Genomic DNA, 9,944 nt, shown 5'->3' with positions numbered 1-9,944 from the left:
TCACCAACCCTCAGCCCCTCCTGAGAGATTGTCAGGGTTATATTTTTTGTCATTTCTCTGCACATTAATCAATTTGGGATCAGCTTTAAAGGAGCCACGAGGCCTGCCTCTGCTTTGTCCTGAGTTAAATTTGCCCATCCATCATCTGTCTGAGAGCAGCTCCCTTTTAAACCCCCCCTTCCTTGCTCAGAAATATTTCCATATGTTGAAAGATCTTTGGTTTTTTTTCCCTCCGAGAGGAGATTTCGTAGCTCAGTTTCTCTGTCTCTGCTCCCCCCCCTCCCCGCTTTTCGGGGTTTAATCTTCTCAGGCGTCCAATATCTGTGTTCCTAGAAGCCATATGAAATAGCAAAGACGATGGCTCATCTTTCTGGAAGGGGGAGTGGAATCTGCAAAAAGGATCTTACCAAAAAAAGACCTTGCAAAACAAGATCTTGCAGGATGGAGGGCTGGGATTCAATCTTGCAGACACTTCTCTCCCAATGCAACCCTTTTTGTAAAGTTGAACCATTCGGCACTGCAAGATTTCCTTCGCATTAGTAGTTTTTCCCCATAGGTCTTAGTCTTCCTGCAAATCCATCACTCTCTTTTCTAAACCAGCTGTTACTCAGATTGATGCCACACTACAGAATTAATGCACGTTGACACCGCTTTAGCTGTCATGCAGGTGCAACAACTCTTCATCTGTCCAGGATTCTCTTTCCCTGGATTTTCCAAGTCTTGAGAGACTCATTTTCTACCTGTTTGAGTAGCTTTCATCATTCTTTTCCATCCCTTCTCCATAAATCCTTTGTTGTTCTTGCAATTTTTCAAACCAGAGGTCCATTCTTTTTTTTCTGTTTTGGGGAGGGGAAGATTACAATTATTATTATTATTATTATTATTATTATTATTATTATTATTACATTTATTTGTATACCGCCATAGGCTTTACATAGCGCTTTACAAGGGAGCAACGTGTTGCCTTTTTAGGCAATTTGGGGGAATTTTGAGCAGTTTGGGAGCAAAAATAACCCCCATATTTTAAACATAAATGGGGAGGACTTGAGGGTCTTGTGAGGGTCCCAAGCATCACATCCATCCTCTAGGCTCCACTTTGTCTATCACTGTATTAAAAGATCCATCTGCTGTTGTAACTTAACCAATTTAACCAAACTTAGGCTGCATTTCTGCACTGCAGAAACAATCCAGTTTGACACCGCTTTTAGCATGGCTCAGGGCTATGAATTTCTGGGATTTGTAGGTTTGTGGTTCTTAATGTCAAATTGCATTATTTCTCCAGTGTAGATGCACCCCTCAAATAGTAGAAGTTAATGGTGTCTCTGATTCTGGGATTTAGGCAAATAACTGGCATTATTGCTCATCTCTCTTTAAGAAGAAAAGCGCTCTCGGTGTTTAAAAGCTTGAACAGGGTTTGTTCTTTCCATTTCCAGTTAGATCAGTTTGGAAAATAATATTAATGACCAAGATTTGTTAATTTTCTTTTTCTCCTTTGTAGCAATCCTCATTTTATCAGCTTCTCCATGCCGGCTGGCCGGTAAGTATCCCCATCTTCTGAATTTGGAGCAGGAGGATGCTTTTTGTGATAGCAGCAAAGAAACAGAGAAGGAAAGCTTTGAATAGGCTAGCGCAAGATTGCAAAGAAAAGGCTTAGCCTGGGAAATGTCACAGTGTTTCATGACGTATGATGTGTTTTCAAATATGTCAGTACTTTACTTCGTGACTAAGGCTTCGTCTGCACTGCGGAAATAATCCAATTTGGCACCACTTGAACTGACATGTCTCTATCCTGTTGACTCCTGAGATTTATAGTTTATTGCAGCATCAGATAGATAACTGTGTTGTTTTTTATTTTGTCAACACAACCCAGAGTCAACCAGGACCTCCAGGGCCGGTGGGTCATCCCGGAAAGCCAGGGTTGCCTGTAAGTAAGAAGAACGTGGCTTGTTGCAAATGGAGATGCATGTCGGATATTGCATACTTATATCCTGCTTTGGCAAGACTTAAGTAGATGCATCACAGGGTTTTCCTGGCAATATTTGTTCAGAGGGAGATTGGTCTTTCCTCCTTCTGAGGCTGAGAGAGTGTGACTTTGTACTTAGATTAAACTTGTGTCTACAGGGTCTTCCCGGATATCCAGGTGAGCCAGGTGAAAAAGGTTGGAAAGGATACCAGGTAAGACAACATCACACTTTTGTCTTATGTTTTTAGCACAGCAGCTAAGTATATCTTGAGCTATGAGCTGAGTTAATCCCTGGTTCAGATGTTGCCTCCACCTTGGTGATGTTTGGGACTGCAGCTCCCATCATCCCCTTGGCATCTCTTTCATCTTTCATTGGGTGAATTCCTTTGGAGGAGGAGAATGCTATCTGAACCATCCAGTTTCTAAGAATTGTATACGTTTCCATCGTATCCTCCCAGAATTGTCTTTCCGCTCCACTTCTCTAAACACCGGAGCAATGGAGACCAACCGAGGGACTCTTTAGACTCCAAATCCTGACTGCTCCAACCAGGATGGTGAAAATTGTAATCCAGAAAACTGGGATTGTCACCATACCCCTTTCACAATGCACAGTCGTAGCACTTTGAGTCCACCTTAACTTTCAAGCCTATCTCCTGTGGAATCCTGGGATCTGTAGTTTTGTGATGTATGCGGAACTCTTCTTCTCAAGAGCTCCATGCCTCACAAGACTATAAATCCCACGACCACACAAGACACAACCATGGCAGGTAAAGGGGTAGCTGTAATTGTTAGCCTTCAATGTCTTTTTGCTAAGGCACTGTCTCCTCCTCAAGGGTGACCCTGGACCACCAGGCCTTCCAGGACGTGATGGTTTTCCTGGTTCAGATGGACCTCCAGGCATAGATCAAAACCTTGGGCCACCTGGACCACCTGGGGAACAGGTAAGAACCTGGACTTTAGAGGGGAGCATCAACTTTGTATGCGTTAGGTGACCAGTTATCTGATCAAGGTCAGTCATGCATTAGGTTCATGCTTCACTTACCTTGACCAGGTAACTAAATCAACAACATTACCTGCCTGGTTTTATGCATCTTTCGCATCCTTGAAGTGGCTTAGAGTATTGCCTCTCCAGCTATCTAATGCGAGGGACCAATGTGCCTTGGACCAGTACCATGTTCTCCTCATTGACTATGACTTTCTTTCCTGGAAACACTCTGCTGGAAAACTTTCCTGGAAACCAGCAGGGAATGGTTAAAATAGCCTGGCACTGGTCCGTTTGACTAGCAGTGGCTTAGAGCATCACAACAGCTTACCTTGTGAAATGGGGAACATTTCCATGATGATGCTCTTAACAATTGTGTGTACATGCCTTCAAGCTGCCTGTTGATTTATGGAGACCCCATGAATTTTGTAGAATTTTGTAGGGCTTTCTTAGGCAAGGATTCCTTGGAGGTGGTTTTGCCGGTTCCTTCCTCAGAATTATAGCCTAAAGCACCTGGGAATTGCTGGAGGTCTCCCATCCAAGTATTCCCCAGGGCAAACCCTGTTTGGCACCCAAGATCACATGGGATCTGGTGCCCATAAGTTATTTAGACCGTATTGCCATCTTTAACTATCTGAAGGGATGTCATGCAGCAGATGGAGCAAGCTTGTTTTCTGCTGCTCCAGAGAGCAGGACATGAACCAATTGGATTCAAGTTGTAGGAAGCAGGATTCCACCTATCAGATAGAGCTGAACATGTACAAAGTTGACATTGGCTGGAGTGTGCCTGGTTTATCCTCTCCTACCAACTTTCAAGTCTTCTAGTCACTCAAATTATATGGCCCTCCAGATGTTGTTGAACTGCAGCTCCTAGCAGTCCTAGCACCCCAGTAAGGAATGCTGGGGGTCCCACTCCAACAGCATCTCCAGGGCTGCTCAAATCCCACCTCGGAGATATAACTTGCACTGTGATGTGTGTTTCTGAGATTTCCCTTTATTTGTCTTTAAAAATTAGGGTCCTCAAGGATTTAAGGGAGACAAAGGAACTGCAGGAGAAAAAGGAGAGGAGGTAAGTTGGGGCAACCAGCTGGTGAGGAAATTGGGTAGGAAAGCATTCAAAGAGGAAATTTTGGTAGGAACGTGTTCAGAGAGCTCTTTCTGTCACCTCCAGGACTTGAGTGCAGAGGTGGCCCAAAAGATAGGAAACCAAGTGATATGCAAAAAGGCATGTAAATCAGCCCAAATTGGAGTATCTCAAGGCTTGTTATAGCCAAATTTCCTTTTTTCCCCCCAGGGTTTTCGGGGGGACTCTGGAGCTTCAGGTGAAAAGGGGGAGAAAGGTGCAAAGGTGAGTGCCGTAACTGTAGGGATATTTTGGTAATCTACGTCAAGCAGAACGCAGTATGAGCTTCTGGTAGCAACAGGAGAATAGGAAGGTAAAATAAGTAAAGAGACTTAGGTTTGTTGTTTCAAAAAATCCATCCTGGGATAGAACAGGAGATAGACAAAAGGAGATCGCCTAATACTTCAATACGACCGATACTGCTTCCCACAGTAATATGGTGTGAAGAGGGTCTGGAAGGGATGGGGGGACTAGGAAAAGTTCCTGGTGGATCATAAATGTTGGCTGTTGGTTGTGTCTTCCTTCATGGCAGAATGGGGTTGGTTTGGATGGCCCTTGGGGTCTCCTCGAATTCTCGGACTTCTTGTGTGAGTCTAGGATGAGAGGCTCATATGGGTAACAAATGCAAAACCACTTACCACTTTAGGCAGAGCATGCAAAACTTGGTCCCCACCCTCTTTGTACTTGTCCATCCCTGGCTTTAAAACCTTATAGCAACACTCCTGCGAAGGCTCTTTGTCTCACTTTATGTGTCCTTCCTCAGGGGATCAAAGGGGAACGTGGACCTTCTGGGCCGGTTGGGGTTCAGGTAAGCCCTTTAGCTACGGACAAAAGGTGGATCAGTCTCTATAGATGAATTTCAGGATGTCTGGAAATTTGACTTCTAGGTGTCAGAATTACTTCCCATCCCACACAATTCCCAGTTATGCAGCTGAAATGGGAGGTGGATGGGTAGAGAAAGATAACCCCAAAAGATATTCAAGTGTGGGTAGATTATTCCCTCTGCTCAGTTCTGGTACCTCCAATTCTTTAATTCCAAGGGGGCATCTATACTGTAGAAATAATGACATTCTGACACCACTTTAATTGTTTTAGCGTTTGGCATCTTGAAAAGCACCTCTAAAATTTGGACTAAAAGCCAGAACAGACTCACCACCCTGCTGACATCTAGGACAGTAGCTTCAGACACAGACCCTGATGGACAACATATTGGTTGTGTTTTATAGGGTGTGAAGGGTGTTAGAGGCCCACCCGGTTTCCAGGGACGCCCCGGACCAATGGTGAGCAATTTATTCTTTGCATTTTGTATAGATGAAAATCATCGCACTTCAGGACTTAGAAACCCACACAAGGGTTTGGGTTTTGTATTTTTGCAGAGAACGCTGCTTTTTCTGCACAGAAATGTTACATTTCGTACAGAGTGCGCATTTCCTGTACAGAAAACATGATTTTGTGTGCAGATAAATGCCACTTCTACATGAAAAATGTTGTTTCGGTGGGGCTTGTGTGCAGCTTTTGCAGGAGAACTCCTGAACTAAAAATGTTCCTCAAAAACTGCACAAAGTTTGGAGAGCTTTCTTACACTGGGGAGCAAAATGGTTGGATTTTTTTTGCTCTCTGTGAGAATGAAATGCATGAAGATTTGCATTCCTAGCAAACAAGGTCTCAGATATTAGTCTGTGTTTTGGGAATTCTATCACTTGATGTTTCTGTTCTGACTTCCAAATGCATCTAAGTATGCTTTTTGGGAAACGGTTCTTCCCAGAATCAGAGAAGACACAGTTTAGAAAAGCTTCGATCATTTTGGAAGCAAGGGTCTCTTTAACCTCTCTGTTTTGTTCCAGGGCGAAGCTGGCTTCGTGGGCTGTTCAGGACCCGCCGGACCGGCGGTAATAATTTCAACATGTCTTCGGTTGGTCTTGAAATCCCATTTGTGCTCTGTCCCAGAAATGATCCCCATCAACCTGTGAACTCCAAGCAGTTTTGTTGCGCCAAAGCCCACCCTTCTGCAACTTGTGTGGCCATTTTGAGAACCAAGATGGCAGCTGGCCAAGAAGCGAAGGGATCGCTGAGCCCTGAGGGGGCCCTCAGAGTCATCTAATCCAATTTCCAGAGTCTGGGAATGTCTATGGGACTGGGTTAAATAAATGCTGGCTGAGCAATCCTTTGCTCTCCGTAGTGAATACTGGGAACCATAATGTTTTGAGGGTGGGGTAAAAGATCTTGCGTTGTTCTCAGGATTCCTTAGAGGGCAGACATGAAATTCATCACATTAATGCTTAGCTGAAGGTTGCAAAGGGCTCTTGTAGCATCTTTGAGAATAACGGAGGGAATGAAGCTGGTAGCATAAGCATTCGTAGGAGTTTATCACAGTGGGGCTGATTTTGGCATTAAAGAGAGATTAAAGCGCATTTAAAGCTTCCCGCAAATGAAGCAGAAATGGCGAGTGATTATCACATGCAATTGCGCAAATAAATCGGAATATATCGGCAATGCATTGTTGCTGAAATTCCAAAGGTAAAACGATGCACATTAATGCTTCTTTGTGACCCCTTTAATGGCAGGTTTTGTGTGACGTTATGTGAAATCTCCTTCATGTGATAAACTTCATAGACAAAGGTTTTATCTGCACTGGAGAAGTAATGCAGTTTGAGACTGCTTTAACGGCCATGGCTTAATGCTGGGGAATTCTAGGATTGTAATTTGTTGTGGCACCAGAGCTCACAAAGGTTGGTTTTACTCTAACAGACCCATCAATATTGGTGTTACATGGCTTCAAGTTGACCCTCACCTAGGGTTTCTTGGCAAGATTTATTCAGAGGAGATTGGCTATTGCCAAGTGTGACTTGGCTAAGGTCACAAAATAGGTTTCCATGGTTGAACTGGGATTTGAACCCTAATCCTCAACCAACAATGTATCATGCTTGCACTCACTGGGAAGGTGTGTATCGCTAACTGTGACTAACAGTCCTTGGTGATAGAGACTGTTTTATTGTGCCTCATTGATCCACAAATGGATGCCATCGGGGCTCTGGAACTATTGTAGTACATGTCAGCAAAGAAGGCAGTTGTGTACTTTCTTGGTTTTAGATATGTAGGCACTTCTTTCTGAGTTTGCATCAGATTTCATCCTCGGTGTCATTTATGAACCATCATTTTCATTCATTTCTTTTTTCACCCTATAAAAAATGAAGTTACCATATCTAAGTTGTGATTTCCTTTATAGGGTGAGATGGGGCAACCAGGCATGGTTGGATTGCCAGGAGTCAATGGCTCCCAGGTGAGTTGTCCCAGGATGGGATCTTAAGGAGGCTTGGAGTGCAGATATGTGGCCATACCCCTCTTAAACCTTTCCAAAACATAATAATCCTATAATTTTTTGGCCTTGTCTTACAGTTCCTTGAACATTTTTATCTGTGGACTAGATTGGAAAGTCACTCTGATCCCACCCACTTCTGGCATAGTTTTTATGACAATCCATGCTTCAGAAATCTCAGGATATATATATATATATATATATATATATATATATATATATATATATATCTCTTACGGTGCATCTGCACTGTAGAAATAATGCAGTTTGGTGCCACTTTAACTGCCATGGCTCCATCCTACGGAAGCTTGAGATTTCTAGTTTGGTGAAATTCTGGTGAAACTTTCCTCTCCTCTCCCATTGCTGAGCAAATTTGAGTTCAACCAACTTTTACTCTTTGAGTTCAGTTTTGCAGCAATTGAAATAAAGCTGAGGACAAAGGGGGAGGAAGGGAGAGAAACCAGGACCTTTTAAATGCAGCTAAGAAATTGGCACAGCGGAGGAGTAACTGGGACTGTCCCTGCCAAACTGGGGCAACTGGTATGAAATGAGTATAAACTGTGTTATTGTTGCCTTTAGGGAGAAATGGGGCCTTCAGGTTTACCAGGTCCTCCAGGTCCTCAGGTATGTACTCTTTCTCCTTTTTCCTTTTCTTTTTCTTTAATTCAAGCATCAAGGTCCTAAGCCGTTTTAAGGTGTTGAATATCATCCCAACCCCTTGAATTCAGACCAGAAATGTATTGGCAGCTAGTGCAGTTCTTTTCAGACTAACATGACAAGCTGTCTGTATGATAGATGTCCTTCCAGGTCAGCAGAAAAGCTTCTGTATCTTGCAAAAAATTCAACCATTCAGCTGCCGAATGGGTTGGAAGACGGAACTTGTTTTTCCTGAGATTCCTAAGAGCCTTGTGAATTTCCAGCTCACAAAGTTTCCCATGCCTACGCAGAATCCCTGCAGCTTGTCTCTTTGACATTATGACTGCCATGTCACTTTCCCACACACATACACACTTTCAGTCCATGGTTGGCAATGGGAGAGGGGCTCGCCATTGGTGTCATTCAAAATAACGAACAACCGGTTTCTAATTCTCATGTTATTTTGCCAAAGTGGGTACATGTGCAAACGTAACCACGAATTATAGTATTGTGTGACTGAATTTAAACCAGACATCACAAAAAGAAAAAGAGGAGCTAAATGAACCCACACAGTTCCATGCACATCTCTGTTTCTGCTCTCACCGCATAACTCTGCTATTCCTCTCCTGGTTTGGTTTGGTTTTTCTAGGGACCCCAAGGCTTAGAAGGACGACGCGGACCTCCAGGTCTCCGAGGATTACAGGTGAGCAGTTGCCGTAACCTTTGTATTTTCAATTAGATTTTTAAATCATAGATCAATTTTTAAAAGAACAAACAAGAGAGAGAAAAAGTGCTGTGCTCATTTATAAGTCAATCTTATGTATAAGTCGAGGGTAGGTTTTTAAAATAAGAGTCAAAATACAGCACTTACATTGACTTGTGGGAAATGTGGGTCGCGATACTTTGAGACTATCTACTGCTGTGGCCATATGCGCCTTTGAAATGTTCTTGCTTTCTTTGCAGGGTCCTTTGGGAAAGGAAGGATTCCCTGGAGCCAAAGGAGATCCAGTAAGAGCAGCATATGTTTTGTGCTTCTTAAATCCTTTCCCTCTTAAACTTTTGCATTATTAGATTTTTTTAAAAAGAAACATCCCTCCAGTTGAAATTGTAAGAGCAAAGTAAAGGGGAAGTAAAAACGACAACAACCATGGATCATGTAGATCAGCCTTACTACCCCGAGGCACTTATATTCTGTCTGTACAAGATATTACTGAAGAAATGCCTTCTTGATTTTTCTCCCTTAACTCCTGCCAACAAGGGTGATATATTTATATCCAGGTGCTAACTGTGGAAGAGCACTTCAGGGTCTTTGTTTTTCCTTCTTACTCAAATACAATACAGATGCCTTCAAGTAGTATCCTATCACCAGTGGTTCCTGATGGCTTCCATGTCCATCTTTCAGCTTAAACTTTTCAGGGAGCTGTCCAAGGTCTGTGTCCCCCAAAATAGCTTCCAAACTTTGGATAGCCCCTATAAATTTTGGACTAACCCCCCAGAATGGATACATTCTCCCCGCTTACCTGGAAGCCCCCAGCCACCCTCTGAAAAGAAGGTCTTCCTCCAATCACTTCCGACAGACCTCTACATTGTGGCTGCTTCTATCCCTAATGGTATGCCTCCATTTGTTTTGTTACAGGGGGAAGATGGGTCTCCTGGTCTAAGAGGGGCACATGGACAAGAAGGCCTCATGGTATGTGGTGAAATATGTGTAGGGAATTACGTTAGCTGTTCCATGGGGTGGAGATCAGTGGTGTCATTAGGTGGGTGACGTGGCTCCAGACAGCACTGGATGACACATCAGAGGGAGGTGTCTAACCCCGTGCTCTAGTGAGAACAGGTGCCTTCCACCTCTGGAGTCATTAGAGGGGTGCAAGGGGTGCAGATGGCACCGGGTGACACCTCAGAGGGGTGGTCACCCAGTGCT

This window comes from Sceloporus occidentalis, unplaced genomic scaffold (genome assembly GCF_023333645.1).
Source record: "Sceloporus occidentalis isolate IW3139 unplaced genomic scaffold, rSceOcc1.0.p SCAF_8, whole genome shotgun sequence".
In the NCBI taxonomy this organism is placed as follows: domain Eukaryota; kingdom Metazoa; phylum Chordata; class Lepidosauria; order Squamata; family Phrynosomatidae; genus Sceloporus; species Sceloporus occidentalis.
Note: the sequence above shows the minus strand (reverse complement) of the source record.